The following is a 22,670-nucleotide window of genomic DNA, read 5'->3' on the forward strand; positions in this document are numbered from 1 at the left end:
CCATTCCTTAGGAGTTCAGTGTTCGGTTGACAAGTAAATCCGACAGGTTCTCCTCTACATGTAGAAAATGGTGGGGTTGTACTACTACGACTGATCATCGTAAGTGGTCTTCCTGGCGCGGCAAACTCCCGTAATGAGTTCATCATCCAATTGGATATTTCTGCAACACTACCCAAAGCACTTCGATAGAAAGGCTACGGTTGGGCGATTGTTGAGTGTTGGCAGGGTCAAGTTTTCAAAATAATGTTTGCATCAAATGAAGTATCTCATAACTTCATTTTATTTTAATGATATTTTAAAGGTTGAATCTATTCAAGTATTATCTTGTAGTCTCGTCTATGTGATGAACTTTGGAAACTAATTATAACTTGAATGGTGGTAGTTCAAGTAGTATTTGGAAAAGATATAAGTATATTGGAGTATTTTGTAACTTCATCTTTTAAACTTATATCTAGTAAATGATTATCTTATGCATGACAAAGATTTTCAGAAAAACGTTGAGACAAGGTTAGATATATGAGATCACCTTGCAACGATATTTTTATACAGTTATACACTGGAATTCTGTGTGTATTATGCATGGAAGAGGACTTCCAATATTTTGAAAAGTATATATGTATATATACTGAATATTTTGCGACTTCATCGCATTAAGATATCAAACTTGGTTCATTTCTTTTGACCAAGACTTTCATGAGTATTATGAGTAGGCTCATATATTGTAAATCATTATACATATTATTTTGGTGGGCTTGCTGCTCACCCTTGCTTTATTTCTTCATCACACAACAACAGTTAGGAAAGATGGCCAGACTCCAGCAGACCCAGCGCAAGCGCGTGGGAAGCGTCCTGTGTCTTCCCGTTGATGTTGTAGCTGCTATAGCTGCAGAGGTAGATCTATTGTAGATCAGACCATCTACTTTTGAGAATCAATTATGTATAATTATAACTTGTGGCAGATAATGGCAATTAACTGTAAATTTATCAAGTAATCATTTTGGGTTGTAATAACTTTTAAATTGTGGATTCAAAGACTTGTACTTATTTAAATTTCATCTCTGAGACTATAACGGGTTGTGGTGTGTGTTAGTGTGGGGTCACAGCATAAGGTTATTTATTAATTAAGTGAAGTGATATTGTGGAAAGAAAGACCGTGACGACCCGGATCCCCGACCCCGGATCTGGGGGTGTTACAGGCACTGGAAGAGAAACTGCAAGATTTACCTTGCAGAATTGAAGAAGAAGAAGGGTAGTAAGACTACCGCTTCTGATTCAGGCATGTTCATGATTGAAGTTAATATGTCACTAGGTCAAATTTCTACTTGGGTATTAGATACCGCTTGTGGTTCTCATATTTGCAATTCGTTGCGAGGACTAAAGGGAAGTAGGAATCTTGAAAAAGATGAGGTGATTCTACGTATGAGCAATGGAGAAAGGGTTGCGGCCATAGCTGTAGGATCATTTAGTTTACATATGCCTACGGGCAAGACTATTATTTTGAATAATTGTTATTACGTTCCCTCTATCGTGAGGAATATTGTTTCTATCCCTATGTTGGATTTGGATGGTTTTTCATTTATTATTAAGAATATGAATGTTCTATCCTTAGAGATAATGTTCTTTATGGACGTGGAATTTTAAATAATGGTCTGTATGTATGTGACGTAGAGCATGATTTACTTCAGATTGAACAAACTAATAAAAGAAAACGAGATGATGAAAATCTGACCTATTTATGGCACTGTAGGCTAGGTCATATTAGTGAAAATAGACTTCGGACATTGCATAAGGAAGGGTTACTAGACCCCTTTGATTTTGAATCATATCCTACATGCGAGTCTTGTCTATTGGGTAAAATGACCAAATCTCCATTTAGTGGACATGGAGAGAGGGCTGCAGATTTGCTAGGATTGGTACACACAGATGTATGTGGACCAATGTCTACGCAAGCCATGGGAGGATTTTCGTACTTCATTACTTTCATAGATGATAGATCTAGATTCGGATATGTGTATTTGATGAAACACAAGTCTGAAGCCTTTGAAAAGTTCAAGGAATATAAACATGAAGTGGAGAAACAAACCAAACACAGTATTATAATTCTTCGATCAGATCGAGGTGGTGAATACTTGAATGGAGAGTTTCTAGATTATCTCAAAGAAAATGGTATAGTCTCCCAGTGGACTCCTCCATATACTCCACAGTTGAATGGGGTATCTGAAAGGAGAAATCGAACTCTGTTAGACATGGTTCGGTCCATGATGAGCTATACGAATCTTCCAGTATTCCTATGGGGTTACGCATTGGAAACCTCAGCATATTTACTGAATAAGGTGCCTTCCAAATCTGTTCCTCAAACTCCGTATGAGATATGGAAAGAAAGGAAACCGAGTCTTAAACACGTTAAGATTTGGGGATGTCCAGCTTATGTCAAGAAAGTTGACCCAGATAAGCTGGAATCTCGATCCGTAAAATGTAGTATTGTGGGATATCCTAAAGAGACTTCAGGGTATTACTTTTACACCGATCATCGGGTGTTTGTCTCCAGACATGCTACCTTCTTGGAAAAGGAGTTTATCCTTGAAGGAAACAGTGGGAGCAAAATTGAACTTGATGAAGTTCAAGAAGCACAAACTACTACGGTTCAAGTGGAAACACCTGTTCAGACTGAACAACCTTCTGTGGAACAGCCCATTCGTAGGTCAGAGAGAGTGTCTCGCCAACCTGAGAGGTATTATGGCCTTGTCATTGAGAATGACAATGAGTTGTCAATCATTGATGAAGACGACCCTAAGACCTATAATGAGGCTATGAGTAGTGTTGACTCAGAGAAATGGCATAGTGCCATGAAATCCGAAATGGAATCTATGTATACCAACCAAGTATGGACTCTGGTTGAAGCGCCTGAAGGTGTTAAGCCTATTGGGTGCAAGTGGGTATATAAGAGAAAGATTGGAGCAGATGGCCAGGTGGAGACCTATAAGGCTAGGCTAGTGGCAAAAGGATTTAATCAAAGACAAGGGATTGACTTTGATGAAACCTATTCACCTGTAGCCCTGTTAAAATCAATTCGGATTTTGCTTGCGATTGCTGTTTACTACGACTATGAGATCTGGCAAATGGACGTGAAAACGGCCTTCCTCAATGGGGAACTTGAGGAGGAAGTGTATATGTGTTAGGGCGAAAACACGCACTAATATTCACGCAAGTATACACGTTCGCAAGTAGTATAAGATATAAATCAGATTCGTTCCTACAGAGACTGGTTTAGGTTAAGTTCAATTTATGCACCTATGCAACAATGTATGGTTATCGCTCAATGCTAAGACAAATAACAAATTGGGTTTTTATTAAACTAAGAGATTATACTAAATAACATTAACTAAGAGAATTGAAGTTGAATTAATATATATGACAAACATGGGATCCTAACTTCATTAAATACTTCATTCAATAGCCTTATTGTTCTTAACCTTAACATGTGATGGTGAGGAAACTAATCAGATAACACGAAACTGATAAACGCCAACTTTCGTTGCACGAGTACCATTCTACCAGACATCCACAAAAGAGATAGAAGCTGAATAAGCACCAATTATATTGAGACCCTATATGTCTATAGAATTTGACAACATAACGGTTTAAGCACAAGTTATCTATCTTGATTACATAGGGCAAGTAAAACGGTTAGAGTTACCTACGAATCATGTATACACATACAAGAACCTATGCTAGCATGGCAAGTTCTAAACCTCTATATTCACTGTCGCTTCAATAGAGATTAACATGCTATCTTATATGTTAGCTACTCACATAAGATGAATAAGCACAACCATACTAGGATATCAATCAATCACCACACACCAAGATATCGAAACAATTAACTATTGAAATCCATAAGTAAATCCGCTAGAATCCCATGACAACGATTAGCCCATAATCGAACTCATCGTCACCATGGGTTCTAATGAAAGCATGGTATAAACAAGGTCTTAATAAACTAAATAATAATCAAAGTACGAATAAACGAGATCTAGGTTCAACAAGAACGAAAACGAGCATCCAAAGTTACAACTAATTCAAAGAATCACAAGTTGAAAACAAGATCTTCTTTTTCGGAGTTGTTCTGTGCTTCTAGGTCTTCTCCTTGGTATCCCAATCTTCCCGGATGATGAAAACCCTTTTTTTTAAGTATATATACGCCCCTAGTGGACCTGGACCCTTAAAATCGTCAAATTCTACTCAAAAAAGGCTTTTTCAGCGAAATCAGCGACCAGCCGCACCCTGAGCGGGCGCTCAGCTCTCCTGAGCGGGCGCTCAGCTCTCTGAGCGGGCGCTCAGCTCTGCTGAGCGGGCGCTCAGCTACTGATTGGGAAAAATATTCTGATGAATCTTATTTTGACTACTCGTCAGAATTAGGCGATTCAACTGCCCACGCGAAGCTATTGAGATTCTCTACAACTTGACAATGGCCTTGGCTTCCAATTCTGATCACTTTTCATCATATTTCCTTTAAAAGCTCTTTTCTTCATTTAACTGATACCTGAAATGCAATAACACAAAAACACATCAAAATACCAACAACTTGAGTCCAAAACACCAATTTAAGCTTGTCATAAAGCATTCCAAGTGGATATAAAATCCACTTATCACACCCCCAAACTTGAATCGATGCTTGTCCTCAAGCATAAACAGACTCAAAACTACAAAATAAACCTAATGCATGAATGCAACTACGTGAATACAACTAAATGATAATGCAATCGATCCCCTCAGAATAACCATAACCAAGTGAATAAACCAATGCCTCTAAGAATGCAATAACTTGAAACAGAGTTTAAATAAATCCCACAAACCAACTCACAAACCAGAAACGTGCGGGTGTGGATGCTTAACAGATATACTCTCGATACTAGATCAATAACCCTAACTTATCTATCATTGAAACAATCAAAAGTTTATAAACAGAATAGACAATAAACGCATTATGACTCACAACACATCCTTTCTACTAGAGTTATACAAGGATTCACACTATTATTGAACACATAGCAAAGATGCTTATTTGATCGTGCAATGAATGAGGTCCCAAAAGACTTATACAATAATACCCATGTAGCGAGCGTTAGGTTAGCGGATCCCAGACTATAAAAGCCTTAGGTCACTAGGCACAAAGTCCCCTAGAACTTAATAACTCGAGTATTAAAGAGCTCACTCTTGATCAATTGTGCATAAACACATACTTTTTTTCTTTCTTTTTTTTTCTCTTTTTTTTTCCTTTTTTTTTCAACACTTTCTGAATGAGTGCGTTTCGCTCCATCTCATTCAACCCTAGACTACTCATAAAAATATGAGCCGGCTACTAGCCATTTGATGCCTAGCCTTACAACAACTAGCAATGAAATCCAAGTTTTTCTCCAGATAAAACAAAATCAGTGTTTTTACGTCATTACGAGAATATCACAAATTCTAAATATAACCAAGTGATTAAATCTCAACAACAAACAAGTATGATCATGATCTAGATCAAAAGCAACCCTATAAGACTTTGTGAAAATATTTATTTCTGGCATGCAAATCAATTCATTAGGACTTAAACATCCCTCTATTCGTCATCACCACACTGAAATCAACATCAACTTATCAAATAGCATAGTTCATCTTAAGGGATCATGCTAAATATGCATGCAAATGCAACTATATGAAATTACATAAAAACAAACAAATATGTCCTAAATGAACAATCATACAAAAATATGAATGAACTACAACTAAACATGCAACATGAATCTATATGGACACACACTACTAATCCTTACATTATCACCCCCAAACTTAAAATTTTCAATGTCCTCATTGAAGGTAATAATAAGGATTTCAGGCATACCTAGTCATCGGAAAGATCACCCTCTTCGGGTGGAGGATCAGGTGGCTAATCAACCTCGCCACTAGTGTCTCGGAAAATAGTACCGAAAGCATGTGTCAAATCTTCAGCAAGATGACGGTGAATGTCGTGCATGGCCTCCATACGCCTAATTACTCGCTTGTACTGCTCGTCACCAACACCAGTCCTATCAACTACCTGCTGCACATGAGAAGAACCCTCTATAGGCACTGGAGGATCCGTTCGGCTACCCTCTACATCATCAAAGATATATCCCAACCCCTTGTCAGAGGGTGCACCTAAGAATGAATAACTCAAGTGATTTGGTAGTGGATTGAGCTCAAGTGTAGGAGCATCTTCAATAGACGACTCGATACGATCCTGAGAAATTTTCAGCTCTGCTAACCCAAGAGAATCGAATGGCACATCCAACTTCCTCTTCCACAGAGGTGCATTCAAAACCTGAATTTGCTCTACTTTAAAGCACTCCTCTTTAGATGTGGGTAATTTTATTTCCTTGAACACATTGAAAGTGACCTTCTGATCATGAACCTTCATCGTAAGCTCTCCTTTTTGCACATCGATCATAGTTCGGCCTGTAGCCAAGAATGGTCTTCCCAAGATAATGGGAATCTTCTTATCTTCCTCGAAATCAAGAATTATAAAGTCAGCAGGGAAGAAGAGTTTATCCACCTTGACCAAGACATCCTCCACTATACCTCATGGATAAGCGATGGAACGGTTAGCTAGTTGCAATGACATGTATATTGGTTTCGGCTCAGGCAGACCAAGCTTCTTGAAGATAGATAAGGGAATCAGATTGATGCTAGCTCCTAAATCACATAAACACTTGTCGAATGACAAGTTTCCGATGGTGCAAGGAATAGTGAAGCTTCCAGAATCTTTAAGCTTCGGAGGCAACTTCTGTTGCAGCACAACACTGCATTCCTCCGTTAGAGCAACGGTCTCTAAGTCATCGAGCTTCACTTTCTGAGAGAGAATACCTTTCATAAACCTCGCATAGCTAGGCATCTGTTCAAGAGCTTCAGCGAAAGGTATGTTGATATGAAGTTTCTTGAACACCTCCAGAAACTTCTCAAACTGCTTATCCAACTTTTTCTTCTGCAGCCTTTTAGGAAAAGGAGGTGGAGGATAAATCTGTTTCTCCCCTGTATTACCCTCAGGAGGAGTGTGTTCTACAGTAGTCTTCCTTGGTTCCACCTCTACTTCCTTCTGCACATCTTCTTCAGCCACAACTGCATTTTCTGAATCTTGAGATTTTTCTGGCTCTTCGTCTTGCTGAACTTGGGGGCTTGCGACCTTTCCAGACCTTAAGGTGATGGCGTTCACATGTTCTTCAACTTCCCTCTTTCCTGGATTGGCTTCTGTATCACTAGCAAGCGTTCCTGGTGGTCGATTCAATAAGGCATTAGCAATTTGCCCTATTTGGTTCTCCAAAGTCTTGATAGAAACAGCTTGGCTTTGGCATATAAGAGCCTGGTTTTTGCACATAAGCCTCAACTCCTCTAATTCAGATTTTTCATTCGAAGATAGACCTTCATCATGAGTTTGTTGTTGAAGTTGGAGTTGTTGCTGAAAACCAAGAGAGTTGAACAGCTTATTTCCAAACGGCTGGAATGGTTGTTGCATCACATTCTGATTGTTGCTCCAGCTGAAGTTAGGATGATTCCAGTTGTCAGGATGATAAGTGTCTGGAACTGGTTGTTGCGATCTCTGAAAGTTACTCACAAACTGAGCTGAGTCGCTAGATATAGCGCATTGCTCTATCGTATGCGGACCTGCATACAGCTCACAAACACTAATTATCTGCTTAACACCATAGTTAGCCAGAGAATCGATCTTCATAGACAACGCCTTTAGTTGAGCAGTGATAGCCGTAGCTGTATCCACTTCAAGAACTCCTGCTACCTTTCCCTGTGGATATCTCTGGGTTGGATACTGATATTCATTAGCAGCCATCAGTTCAATTAGATCATAAGCTTCCTTATAGCTCTTTGCCCATAATACTCCGCCTGATGCTGCATTGAGCATGGGTCTGGACTGTGCTCCCAACCCATTGTAAAAACAAGTGATGATCATCCAATCAGGAATTCCATGATGAGGACACTTCCTAAGCATCTCCTTGTAGCGCTCCCAAGCTTCACTTAACGATTCTCCCGTTTGCTGCGCAAATTGAGTAATAGCATTCCTGAGTGCAGCTGTCTTCGCCATAGGGAAGAATTTAGTAAGAAACTTCTAAGCAAGATCTTCCCAAGTAGTAATCGAACCAGCTGGTAGAGAGTGTAACCAGCTCTTAGCCTTGTCCTTCAGAGAGAATGGGAACAGTCTCAGCTTCACAGCATCTTCAGAAACACCGTTGAACTTGAAGGTGTCGCATATTTCAATGAAATCCCTAATGTGTGTATTGGGATCTTCCGTTGGAGAACCCCCAAACTGGACTGAAGTCTGTACCCATTGAATTATGCCAGGTTTGATCTCAAAGGTATTAGCTATGATAGCTGGCCGGACAATGCTAGATTGAATGTCATTGATCTTGGGTTGAGAAAAATCCATCAAGGCTTTCGTTCGTGCTGCTGGATCTCCCATCGTAATGAGTACCTGAAACACAAACAAATAAACCGTGAAAGTAAAAGAATCCGAGTCAGTGAACTTTAACGACCACTGATGACAAGCACATAAACTAAAAATTAACACCGAGTCCCCGGTAGCGGCGCCAAAAAACTTGTTAGGGCGAAAACACGCGCTAATATTCACGCAAGTATACGCGTTCGCAAGTAGTATAAGATATAAATCAGATTCGTTCCCACAGAGACTGGTTTAGGTTAAGTTCAATTTATTCACCTATGCAACAATGTATGGTTATCGCTCAATGCTAAGACAAATAACAAATTGGGTTTTTATTAAACTAAGAGATTATACTAAATAACATTAACTAAGAGAATTGAAGTTGAATTAATATATATGACAAACATGGGATCCTAACTTCATTAAATACTTCATTCAATACCATTATTATTCTTAACCTTAACATGTGATGGTGAGGAAACTAATCAGATAACACGAAACTGATAAACGCCAACTTTCGTTGCACGAGTACCATTCTACCAGACATCCACAAAAGAGATAGAAGCTGAATAGGCACCAATTATATTGAGACCCTATATGTCTATAGAATTTGACAACATAACGGTTTAAGCACAAGTTATATATCTTGATTACATAGGGCAAGTAAAACAGTTAGAGTTACCTACGAATCATGTATACACATACAAGAACCTATGCTAGCATGGCAAGTTCTAAACCTCTATATTCACTGTCACTTCAATAGAGATTAACACGCTATCTTATATGTTAGCTACTCACATAAGACGAATAAGCACAACCATACTAGGATATCAATCAATCACTACACACCAAGATATCGAAACAATTAACTATTGAAATCCATAAGTAAATCCGCTAGAATCCCATGACAACGATTAGCCCATAATCGAACTCATCGTCACCATGGGTTCCAATGAAAGCATGGTATAAACAAGGTCTTAATAAACTAAATAATAATCAAAGTACGAATAAACGAGATCTAGGTTCAACAAGAACGAAAATGAGCATCCAAAGTTACAACTAATTCAAAGAATCACAAGTTGAAAACAAGATCTTCTTTTTCGGAGTTGTTCTGTGCTTCTAGGTCTTCTCCTTGGTATCCCAATCTTCCCGGATGATGAAAACCCTTTTTTTTAAGTATATATACGCCCCTAGTGGACCTGGACCCTTAAAATCGTCAAATTCTACTCAAAAAAGGCTTTTTCAGCGAAATCAGCGACCAGCCGCGCCCTGAGCGGCCGCTCAGCTCTCCTGAGCGGCCGCTCAGCTCTCCTGAGCGGGCGCTCAGCTCTCTGAGCTGGCGCTCAGCTCTGCTGAGCGGGCGCTCAGCTACTGACTGGGAAAAATATTCTGATGAATCTTGTTTTGACCATAACTTGAGTTCTACTCGTCAGAATTAGGCGATTCAACTGCCCACGCGAAGCTATTGAGATTCTCTATAACTTGACAATGGCCTTGGCTTCAAATTCTGATCAATTTTCATCATATTTCCTTTAAAAGCTCTTTTCTTCATTTAACTGATACCTGAAATGCAATAACACAAAAACACATCAAAATACCAACAACTTGAGTCCAAAACACCAATTTAAGCTTGTCATAAAGCATTCCAAGTGGATATAAAATCCACTTATCAATATGACACAGCCGGAAGGTTTTCTTTCCAAGGGAAATGAACACCTAGTGTGTAAGCTGCTGCGAACCATATATGGTTTAAGGCAAGCTTCTCGTAGATGGAACACCCGTTTTGATGAGACAATCAAAGAGTTTGATTTTATCAAAAACATGGATGAACCATGTGTCTACAAGAAGGTTAGTGGGAGCGCGGTAACATTTCTTGTATTGTATGTGGATGACATACTTCTTATAGGAAATGATATACCGATGCTGCAATCAGTCAAGGTATGGCTATCAAAGAACTTCACCATGAAAGACTTGGGAGAAGCATCCTACATTCTCGGTATGAAGATCTATAGAGATAGATCTAGAAGAATGATAGGTCTTACCCAGGGTACATACATCCAGAAAGTGCTTAAAAGGTTTAGCATGGAAAACTCCAAAAGAGGTCTCATCCCTTTCCGAAAAAATGTCTCCTAAGACACCTGAGGAAAGAGAGCGTATGAGTAAGATTCCTTATGCTTCAACAATAGGATCTATCATGTACTTGATGTTGTGTACAAGGCCTGATGTTGCTTATTCAATTAGTGTGATGAGCAGATATCAGTCCAATCCAGGCGAAGACCACTGGAAAGCAGTGAAAAACATCCTTAAGTACTTGCGAAGGACTCAGGACATTTTTCTTGTTTTTGGCGGTGAATCTGAGTTGAAAATAGAGGGTTAAACTGACTCTAGTTTTCAATCAGAGAGTGATAGCAAATCCATGTCAGGGTACGTGTTTACTCTAAACGGTGGTGCGATAAGTTGGAAGAGTTCCAAACAGTCGACAACGGCTGACTCCACAGCAGAAGCAGAATATATAGCTGCAAGTGAGGCTGCAAAAGAAGCTGTTTGGATGAGGAAATTTGTTTCTGAGTTAGGAGTTGTTCCTAGCGTCGAAGAGCCTATTGTGTTGTATTGTGATAACAACGCAGCAATAGCACAAGCCAAGGAACCTAGGTCTCATAAAAATTCCAAACATGTCCTGCGGCGCTTCCATCTGATTAGGGAGATTGTTAAAAGAGGAGATGTCAATGTCGAGAGAGTTGACACACATAACAACGTAGCAGACCCACTCACAAAGCCACTTTCTCAGAGTCACTTTGATCGTCATAAAGACAAGCTGGGTATTAGATACCAGAGTGATTGGCTTTAGTATAAGTGGGAGATTGAAAGGAATATGTCCTAAGTCCAATCATGTATTAGGATTTAGGAATAACTTTTTATGTAATCTGTTTTGATTTCATTGATATTAATAAAAGACTTGTTTTGTTTTTATTACGGGCTCTATCTATTTAAGTGTTTAAATAAGATATACCATAGTTTAGAGTAAAGCTTTTTATGGATTATGATGAGATCATAATAGTGAGACCTAAAAGATGATAACTCTAAACTTAAATAGTTCCTGGTCATAGGATTACTAACTAGTAATTAATAATCCGCAAAGATCGGTACATACTATGCTTGCTTCATTATGAAGGATGTCTGTTCTCATAGACATTTGTGTGGTGACACTATAGCTAGTATGTAGGTGCTTATTATGGAATAAGTTCACTGAACATGACTCGCACAGCTGAATAACTGATGGAGTTCACTCACGTGTCAGCAGTTGTTCATATAGTGATAGTTGTACAAGTATCCTTAGACTTGAGGTCAACATAGTCATCTTGTGTACACTGAACTATGCTTTGGTTTAGTTCTTAGTCTCCAGGGACAATTATTAGGGCTCTTCTGGGTATAGGAATTTGTACACGAAGATAGTGTATGATCAATAAAGGATCTACCCCTTCCAGTGAAGGAAGCGAATGTTCAAGGCTGATCCACTTATGCTAGTTCAGGAATCTCTGGCCAGAGTAAATGAAATTAGAAAGGAGTTTCTAATTTGCATAGAACTACGCATAGTAAATGGTAAGCAAAGTGATTGAATTAGATAGGCTTGACACGAGATCCATGCCTTGTATTTAATTGGGACATTGTAGGGTATAAGGAGTTTATTGTACGGTAACTATTCACTGAATAGGTTCTTGGTATTCTAAGCAGTGAATTCATATTATCCGGATAGTCGCGATATGCTGAGAAGTATCCCTCACGATGTAGAATAAATGTGATTAATTAATTAATCATATTTAATAAATTAAAGAATTCATATAAATAATGATAAAATAGTTTTATTATTATTTATTTCTACTACCGGCTTAATATTGAACCTACAGGGTCACACCATAAAAAGAGAATGATTTAATGGTGGAGAAATTAATTAATAATGGCTAATAATTCTTTATTTGTGAAATAAATAATTAATTGTTAAATTTAATAATTGATTAAATGAGATTTAATTGATTATAAATTAATTAAGAAAAGTTCTTAATATTATTAATTAAGGATTTAATTTTTGGAAATTAAATCAAGAGAGAGAATTATTTCTAAAGTGTTTAGAAAAAAGATTAATAATTAAAAGGTGTTTTAATTATTAATAAGAATAATAAATGGGATAATAATAATATTATTTATGGGAAAATTTCAGCTAAAAATTTTGCCTATAAATACACTATTATAGACCCTATTTTATTCTAACCCACATCAAACCCGAAAACCTAAAAAGTTTGGAAAACCCAATTCTCTCCAACTCCTTCCTCCTCCTTAACATCGTTTTCTTGGTGGATACCGGTGGAGTGCTTCACACTTGAGGAGCAACTGCTAAGGATCTCTGATCGTTGTCTCCGAATTATTATAAAAGGTTAGATTCGATCGCTCGAATTTTTATTCACAATTTATATGCTTTTATTTGGATTTTGTATGTGTAAAAGTGTTTTGCCATGCCCCGCTGCGTTAAAAATCCAACAAAATGAACTTGGAATGGTTTCAGGTTCTTTCTCTAATTCTACTTAGTTTATGTTCTGATATATCAGACTTTATGATCAGTATTTACAGATATTACTATCTAAGTGCTTAATTTGAAATTTTCTAAGTGCTGATTGTTTTCTGATGTGAATTTCTAAACTCTGATAGTGATATGAATGTTTCTGTGACTATTCATACCAATGAGGATAACTGTGCTAGATGCTGACCTATTAGTCTTTAATACACTAATAATCCCATGTTTGAATTAATTGTTTATGTGGAAATCTTTTAACACAAGCAAATTATGATATTGAGCTTGGTTGAAGTTTACTTTGTGTATTTTATTACTAAGTCAAAAACTAGAATAGTGCTTCTTATCTGTTAAGTTCTGATGTTAGTAAATCGGATGGATGTACTAAGTGCTGATAAGCCTCACTTATCAAAAGAAAAAGAAAAAGAAAAGAAATAAAAATCAGGTACTCCTTTGAGATCTAGAGTAAAATGTGGAAGGGAAGACCCAAGTGCATTGCTGGTATTAAGTAATATGCATTAGAAAGGCAAAATAAAATTTTCTTGGTGACTTTTCACATTCTCTGACTACTGGAGAAATACTCTGATAACAACATAAATTCTGATAAGCAGTCGTGACTCACTTACACTGAGAAGCCACTGTAAAAAGGAATTTCAAAAAATGCATAAAATGAGCACAAAATAGTTGAGGTGGACTCATGCATGAACTCATTCTATAGTAGACTTCAGAATATTGACAGATTTTGAGCAAAGTTCTTAGTTATGCCTTATTTCTAAGATATGCTGAAGTAAATCAGACTTTACTCTTTGTCTGATATTTAGCTTATTACACACACTTACACTCCATATGAATGATGAAAATTATTGTGGTGATAAATGTTGTTTCAGATGAACAGTTTAAGTGTCAGTTGCATAAATTTTGAGGACAAGTTCTGATGAAAGTTCTGATGAAACTATATCAGTATTTATGTGAAGAATTACAGAAATAAACATTCACTTTTCGAGTAAAGGAGCCATATTCTGATGACTTTTAAATTCTGATGAAAATCAAGTTCTGATGCTGACGTGGCCGTATTTATTTACTTGGTTTATTTGTTAAGTCATTACTTGAACGGTCATATTTTCTCAGAATATTGGTTTATATGAGATAAAGCAGTAATAATCATTTGTTTAGTGGGAACATTTTTTTTTTGAAAAAGTGAACGTGCAATGTAATCATTACTTATTTACCGTGCCCATTAACTTCTGCCTTAACTACTACATGGCTGACAGGTGTAAAGGTCTGTTCCACTTCTCAATAACTGCTGTCACGTGGGTTGTCTATGTAAAAGAGATAAAAGATTTTCAAATCTTTTATTCACATAACTATTCTATTCACTCTCTCTCTTTTTCTTATTTTCTCACATTTTCTGACGGTTTTCTATACAGAAATTTCATCAAACACCTTTCAGGCAAACTAATTTCTCACTTATTTCTGATGGCGCCCAAGGATTTAATTGTTGATGGAGCCAAGTTTGTACCAAATAACTATGCTGTAATCCTGAACAAGGTTGAAGCTCCATCAGATCTGCACTTTGTGCAAGATTTATTAGCCAATAGTGAGATTAGGTATGCTTTGATCCAACCTCAAACTATTTCAAGCAAACAAGTGCTGACATTTTGGCGAACTGGGCTTTTTGATAATGGTGGTGCTAATGGTACTCCAAGCATTGTTTTCACATCAGGAGATGTCGAGCATGTTGTTACTCCTGGAGGAGTTTGTAAAGCTCTCCACTTACCTGAAGGTTGTACATTCTCAAAAGTGGAGGATCCTGTTTTACAGCAGCTTATGGCCGGTCTGGGCTATGAGAACAGTTTGGGAAAGCTAGGTCAACTGAAAAGATCAAATATCAGAAAGGAATGAAGTTTTTTCTTTGATTGTATCACTAAGGAATTCGCCAATAAATGCTCCAACTTTGATGCTATTCCCATCATGAGTCAGCAAATCGGGTATGCTCTTATTCATCAAACTCATTTTGATTTTGCAAGTGTTGTGCTAGGTTTCATAGGGGATAGGATGACAGAGGATAGGAATGTAGTATACTTTGCTAGATTCTGTCAGCTTATATATACTTTTTGTTGTGCTGATGAACCCCAACTAGACAGTGATTTAATTCCACCCTTTAAGCTTGCAAAAAGGGCGTTTAATGATTTGTTAAATGCTGACAATAAGAAACAAGTGCTGAGACCCTTACAGATTCCTCAGTCAGTAAAACAGATCTTGGTAAATGCTAATCCACAAGCATATACATCTGTCTATCCTGATGTCCAACCCACCAACTTATCAGAACCAACCAAATCTTCATCCGCACCTATCACAACTACACAAACACCTCAAACTTCTCAACCTCAATCAACTCAACCCTCCATCAGGACATATTACAAACCAACACAGTCATCTCAACCTCAACCTTCAGCACATCCAGTGAAGCCTTTATCTTCAAAACCCAAGAGGACTAAGATAGTACCTCAGTCTCAATAGAAGAGAAGGAGAATTATTCTGAGAGATGAGTCAGATAATGAGGAACAGGTTCCAATATCAGAACCTGTTGTTGTAAAAGCTGAGAAGATCTCTTCTCAGAAAGATACTGAAACTGGGAGTTCTAGGCCCCTCAAAAGGCTTAGAAAGATAAATTCTGATGATAAAGCTCCCACAGTGTCTCCTCCCTTGAAGAAAGTGAAGAAACAAAGAGCTCACAGGGACACAGTTGAGTCAAATTCAGAAGATGAGGAAGCAGCAGCTAAGGAAGGGGTTCAGGAATCTCTGATCCCAATAAAACCAATTGTGATTGAATCTCTTCCTTCAGCACAACCAGAATTTGCTGAAGCCACTGAATCTACACCACCACTGTCTCTAATTCAAGCTGAAGAAACTGCTCAAGACAGAGTGCCTACATCTCCTGTGTCTCCAATAATTGATCCAGTACATACTGAAGACCCAGGTACAAGTGCTGAAATAGACATACATAACTTGGTTGTGCCTGAGGTCTCGTACTTGGAAGCTCCATCAACTCAACTCACTCCACCAACAACACCAATTCTAGATGCTGATTTCAATGAAGATATTCCAACAACACCAATTCTGAATCCGGATGATGAAAATCAGATTTTAAGTGGGCATCAAAATTTGGATGTTGATCAGAACTTAGTTGTATATCAGAATTTAGAGGATGATTTTAAAACCTCTATAGCCTCACATACTGTTATTTTTTATCAGAGGATGCTGATACTGCAGGCTCTGTAAGTTCTTATGCTGACAATGCTGAAATTACTGGTGAAGCTGCTACAAATGTAGATGCTGATGCAGCTGGTCCATCTGGACATGCACCTCAACAAGCTCCATGCAAAGATGATTTAATCAAGAAGTTTGTTAGAGAGGATGCACCAGTACCTTGGAGTGAAACACCTAGAGGAAAGGAGTGGACTAAGGAGTGGAACAAAGTTGATTTTGTTCCTACTGAAAAAATTCTTACTGAGCACATGGCCAAAGCTGATGAAATACTGATAAATGATGATTTCAAGGCACAACTAAGAGTTACTGTATTGAGTACTAGGCACCTTCAAGGTCAATACTCGATAACTCATGCCAAGGTGAACAAAATTCAAGAAACTCTGATTCAGCAAGACATGAATGTAAAATTGGAAAAGAACAGATTTTTTAAGCCAGCCTTTGACCGCATTGAGTATATTGAAAAGACTCAGGAGACGCAACAAGCTCAGATTTCTAAAATTCTAAAGAATCAAGCTTCTCAGCAAACTCAACTCAATGAGATCCAATCCTCAGTGGAATTGCTCGTCTCTCTTCTTCTACCTGCTGATGCCAAAAAAGGGGAGAAAGTGATTAAGTCCAAATGCAAATCTAGTCAAGTACTGTAGGGTAAGGATGATGGAAATGATGACCAGGGAAACTCTGGAATGGGTAGAGGTCATGGTCAAGGAAAAGGTTTTTCATCAAGCAAAGTTGGAACTACAAGTCAAAGAACAAGTTCTGATACTGGGAGAAGAATAAGTTCTGATACTGGTAAAAGGATAAGTTCTAGTGAACATCTGGAACTTGATGAAGAGATTTCCAAAAGGCTATTCCTAAAAGACAATCCAGGCATGGATATTGAAAGTCTGAAGGAAGAAGAAGCCAGACTTAAAGCAGAAAATGTCAAGTCAAAGTCTAAAGCTCAAGTCATGGAAAATAAGCCACCTAATCCTAAGGGCATCTAGATAAAAGAAAAGACAAATTTTGAGGCAACCAAAGCCAAATCACAAGTGGAGGTAGATCCTAGATCCAAGGGCAAAGCAAAAATTGATGAACCTGTAAAGGTATATATGCCAATCATGGATCTGGAGATAAAATCTGATAAAGATGCTAGTCTGATTTTGAAGAAAAAGGATATTCAAACAACCTCTGACAGTGCTCATGTTGTTCAAGATCAGGACTTAGTAAATTCTGATATTACAGTGAAGCAAGCAACATCTGACATAGCTCAAGTTGGCTTGATATAAGAAGATAAAGAAAAGGAAACCTTTGACATTGCTCATGTTAAAACTTCAAAGATACTACTACCAGGATTCACCAAAGCTCAACAAACTCAACCTTTGAAGACTACATCAAGTGGTTTTAAAGCAAGAGTTGTTCAAGGAAAGGAAGCAAGAGACAAATCAGGATTGGGTAGTTCTAAAGAGAAGAGAATAAATAACACTACCAATGATCCAACTTCCTTAAGTGAACTAGGAGTAGGAGCAACTCCTGAAAGATTGAATCAACTTGAATCTGTACAAATGGTTTACCATTCTGTTTTGAAAGAAGATATCATGTTATATTTTATGACAGATGGAGGGTATTCCAGATCAGGGAGAATGCTATTATATTGAAGTATTTTGAAGAACTGGAACATGTTCTATTTCTACTTCAAGTGAAAAACAGATCAACAGATGGTGCTGCAGGTTATTTAAAATCAAATATTCAAAGACAGAAGAAGTTTTACTCTGTAAAGTCTGACAGCCCATATTGTCCTAAGTACAGATCTCACAGTGGAGATATTGTTGAAATGAAGCCTAATACCGCCAAAATCATCACTACATTTTCTGGTCTTAAGGGTTTTGAATTCAATCTAGAGTCTGATAAAGCCTATATCATCAGACTAGATCAGGATATAAGAAAAGCAAAAATAAATGATCTTAGGGCTACTATCTTTCAAACTGGTGAAGATACAGTTGAACTGAAAAATGCTAAAAGGAGGATGGTCAATGAACTTGAATATGTTGAGAGAACACTTTTGAAGAACTATCTCAGAATAACTTCTGACATCAAAGAGATCATTCACTGAAGCCAAGTCAAAGATCTACAACTGCTTAAATTCTGAAGGATATACAGACTGAAGTTGATATTAAACTTTAAGGATGGTAAAAGCTACAAGGACTATAAGTTGTAGTTATCTAATCAAATTCTCATGCATTTGTACTTAATATTTTTGACATAATCAAATATCTGTTGAACTTGTATATTATGCTAATTTACAAGTTGGGGGAGATTGTTAGATATATTTGTGATGTCATATCTAATAATGATTTGTGTTTAGTTTTCAGATCTTAACTAACAGGACAAATCTGGACTTAATTGGAAATCAGTACTTATACTGAAGTCAGGATTTAAGATATTTATCAGGAGATAATATCAGGACTTAAGAAGACGTTCAGATAAGGAAGGCGGCTGATTGAAAGGGAAGAAGATCAAGACAAACATAAAAAGAGATATGCATGGAGAAGAATTCTATGAAAAATAGAATACTTGGAAGAAAAGATAACTAGTTGATATATATTAGGAAGCATAATTATATTTGATATCAATTAGAAGATTATCTTGTAACTGTGTAGTATATAAACACAGACATAGGGTTTACACTATATGTGTTATCTTAATCGAGATTATTATTCATTGTAACCCTAGCAGCTATCGTGATAATTTGTTCATCACTGAGAGAGAACAGTTCTTTGTAACAGAGTTTATTATATTGAATAAAATCTGTGTTTTGTTACTTGAGTTCTTATATTCGATTTGATTGTAGTAAACACTGTATTCAACCCCCTTCTACAGTGTGTGTGACCTAACAGAGGCCATGTCATCTCTTTCCCTCCCTTGTATCCAAATACCAGTCTTTCAGGAAGATGTCTGTAAGCATCAATTCCTCTTACTTCTTCCAGTTCATCCAAGTAGAGATTCAAGTCTGAAAATTTCTTGATATCATAAATGTACATGAGATCTCTCTTGTTGACTGTGGGTTGGGATTTAGTTAGAGGTTTGGATTTGAGAGATACAGGCTTCACTTTCTTGCTAGCTCTAGTCTTTGTCTTCTTTGTCTTGAAGATGGGTAAATTTAGCTCAGGAATTGGTAAACTATCCCAGTCTACTGGCTCATCCTTAGGAACAATTGGTTTACCATGAATATTTCTTGTTGGATCAACCACTTTGAATTCTTCAAATACCACTGAGGGTTTTGATGTCTGAGTTGTAGTTGTAGGCTTTTTGGGAAATTGTTCTTCTAATTCCTCATCATTAAAGTTCACTTTCCTCTTGGAATGGAGTTTGTATCTAAATCTTCTTTTCTGTTGTGATTGTTTTTGCATTTTCAGATCCTTAGGTTCAATAATTACAGTTGGTTGTACAGGAAGTTATGTTGTGGTTTTTACAGCTTGAAGCTTGGCCAAGAAAACAGCTTGTTCTTTCTTTTGATTTTGCTTCTTAGCATCCAAAGCAGCTTGCTTCTTTTCTAGCCTGATTCTTTCTTTCTCTTCCTTCTTAGCTTCCACAAACAGTGGGTGTCCAACCACCACACAAACCTCCTTACCATTTCTGTAAATTTTAGCAATTCTCCTTTTAAGCACTGAATCAGTTGGATCCTTATAGAATGCAATAGACCTAGCCATCAGCTTCTTCTCATCTGGCCCAGGTGTTTCAAACACTGTATCCATAGGATTCTTGTCTGAAAACTTAGGATAGTTCCATTTGGCCTTCATAATGAGATCTTTCTTTGGAGATTTGATGCAGGAAGTTTGACCCCTTTTCCAGATAGTTCATACTTATGTCATTCACAGAGATTTTCATGACTTGAGAGTGATGACTGAAGACTTTAGCTGGTTTCTGAATTGGCCCAAACTTTTGTTGGATATCTGCATCTGTCTTTCTTCATTTTTCTTTTATTTCCTTCTCTAAAGCTGTAACATCAATCATCTTAGAATTTGATTTCAATTCAAGCTTTTCAGCTGCTCTTGGATTAGATCAATGTTATCCAACACTGGTGGCTTTGTGAAAGCAGTTGTTGGAACAATCACTTTGCTGAATTGTATGTTTAGCTGTAGCACCCCCTTACTTGAGCCTTTGCCTTTCTCCTCCTCACTTGAGCTTTTCTCCCCATTTTTGTTATCATCAAGTTGGTGAGAGGAGGGGAGTTGGGCAATCACTAGTTGTTGTAGTAGTTGAGTTTGTTGAGCTTGATGTAGATGTATAGCTGTTAAAGAAGCTTCCATTGTTGTCATTCTGGTATCCAAGGAATCTATTTTTGTGGCAAGATTAGAATTCTTCTTGAGTTGTCTCTTAATATCAAGCATTGTAGCTTCTGGAAGTTTATAATCCAACCTTTCATAAATGTCCCTTTTCATTTGATCAATTTCACCTTTGATAGAGGTGACATCCTGAGTATGTTGAAAACCTTGGATTTGTTATAATTGAAGAAAAGCAAGGTGTGCTTGTAGGAGCTTCTTGGTGCTGGCATTTGTTGTGGATTGAAGATCAGAGTGTGTCTGACTTATAAGTTGAATCAGGGTAGTCTTGAAATAGTGTTCATCACACTGCTTTGAAAATGCCCAAGATGGCATACCAGATCTGGAACTAGGGCCTACTTCTTCCCCTATGTCCAGTGACCCCTCTTCACTTGCATCACCAAAGAAATCAGCAGATTCCCCAGTCACATAGTCAACATCATCAGCTCTAGGTGGCATAGCTGTGATGGCATCCTTAGCTCTCTTCATTGACTGGGTGGTGTGCACCAAGTTTAGCATCCTTTCTGCATTCTCATTGCCTTGGCCAGCTAAAATTTGATATACTGGGACATGATGAGTAAATGCCTCAGCATTCAAAGAGAATGAACTTATAACAGCTTGATTGTGCTGAGATAGTTTCTCTAAGTCTGCATCATTGGCATTCATTGACTCACTTGCAATAGATTCCACCCTTATTTCTCCTCTACCTGTATTTCTCTTATTTTCTCTCTCTTTTTGCATCAAGGGCTCCCCTTGGCTCCCCACCCGCACACCCTCACCTTCACATCTAAGGTGGGACTCCTCTCACTCACTTTTGCCAATCCTGAAAAAATGGACTGCATTGGTTCACTCTTTGTCTCTCCTTTTTCCTGGGAACAACCCAGACTCTCACTTAGTTCACCCCTTCCCTCAGTCCTAGGAGTGATTGCACTACTACTAAGTCTTCTGCACTTGTAAGAATTGAAGAAATTTGAAGCTGTGCAGAGACACCGATAGATGAGGAATATCCATCGGGTTAGCAGTTTGACTATCCGACGGATGACTGCTGTTAAGCTTATCCATCGGGATACAATCACTACTCGACGGATGATAAATATCCATCGGGATAGAAGAAATAATTGAGTTTGGAGTGGAGACTATTGTAGACTCTGTGCAGATTGATGAAAATTTTGGCACAGATGTCTCAACAGTTTCAGAAAGGAAAGGTAAATGAGCCAACAAATCATCTAAAAGATGATGCTCACTTACTTGGATTTTTGGCTTCTCCAAGAGAGTTAAAGATGGAGAATTTGGAAGTGATGTATTGATCATGTCAACATCCAGTGAGTGTATGGGAGAATTTGGTGTATCAGGTGCTTCAATTATGAGAGATTTTGGCTATGACTCCACATTTATTGGAGCCACATCAACCTGACTTTGAGAAGGTGCAGTGACTGGGTCTTTAGCACCAGTTTGCAAAGTGTGTGATCCCTGTGCATCCCCAAGGGTTTTTGGTTTCTTCTTTCTGGTATAAGTTTGAGGTGAGCTTGTGTCCCTTACCCTATTGGCCTGTGCTCTTGGATGAGAGTTTTGTTCAATAGTCACATCCTTTTGGGAGGATGCAACTAGTAATGAGCTTAAATCCTTTTTAAGCACTGCAGTGTGGCTAGGCTGGGAAACACTCACCTCTCCAACCTTATCCTTAGGGCTTCTTTGATTTTCACCCTGTCCCTCACCTTTCTTGCCCACCTTCACACTCCCCTCTTTAGTTTTGGAGGATTTTACAACTGATTTCTTTTGAAAGAAATCAAAGGGGGCTTTCTTAGCTTTGGATTTAGGAACTTTTGTTGGTTTGGTAGCTTGGGTAGGCAACTGTTGGGTCATTGACACAGTTTCCATAGCTACACTAGAAAGCAAAGAAATTTGTGAGGTTGGAAGAGTGGAGACAAAAGAAATTACCTCGCTTACCTGAGGTCCCTCCATTACTGGAAAGTAGTATGAGGGAACCTCCTTATGATGGTTTGCTCTGTTTAAATCTGCAATGATCCTTCTTTCTTAAACCCAATAATTTAAATTGTTGGTTGGGTTC

The 22,670-nt window shown here is 37.9% G+C and overlaps 1 non-coding gene across 1 annotated transcript; it reads left to right on the forward strand.

Annotated features, from left to right (window-relative positions):
* Positions 1-7,994: 7,994 nt before the first annotated feature.
* LOC141663374 (small nucleolar RNA R71) lies at positions 7,995-8,101 on the forward strand. The gene has a single exon (XR_012551449.1). It is a non-coding gene; the product is annotated as a small nucleolar RNA R71 (small nucleolar RNA).
* The last annotated feature ends 14,569 nt before the right edge of the window (positions 8,102-22,670 follow it).

Source organism: Apium graveolens, chromosome 5 (genome assembly GCF_009905375.1).
Source record: "Apium graveolens cultivar Ventura chromosome 5, ASM990537v1, whole genome shotgun sequence".
In the NCBI taxonomy this organism is placed as follows: domain Eukaryota; kingdom Viridiplantae; phylum Streptophyta; class Magnoliopsida; order Apiales; family Apiaceae; genus Apium; species Apium graveolens.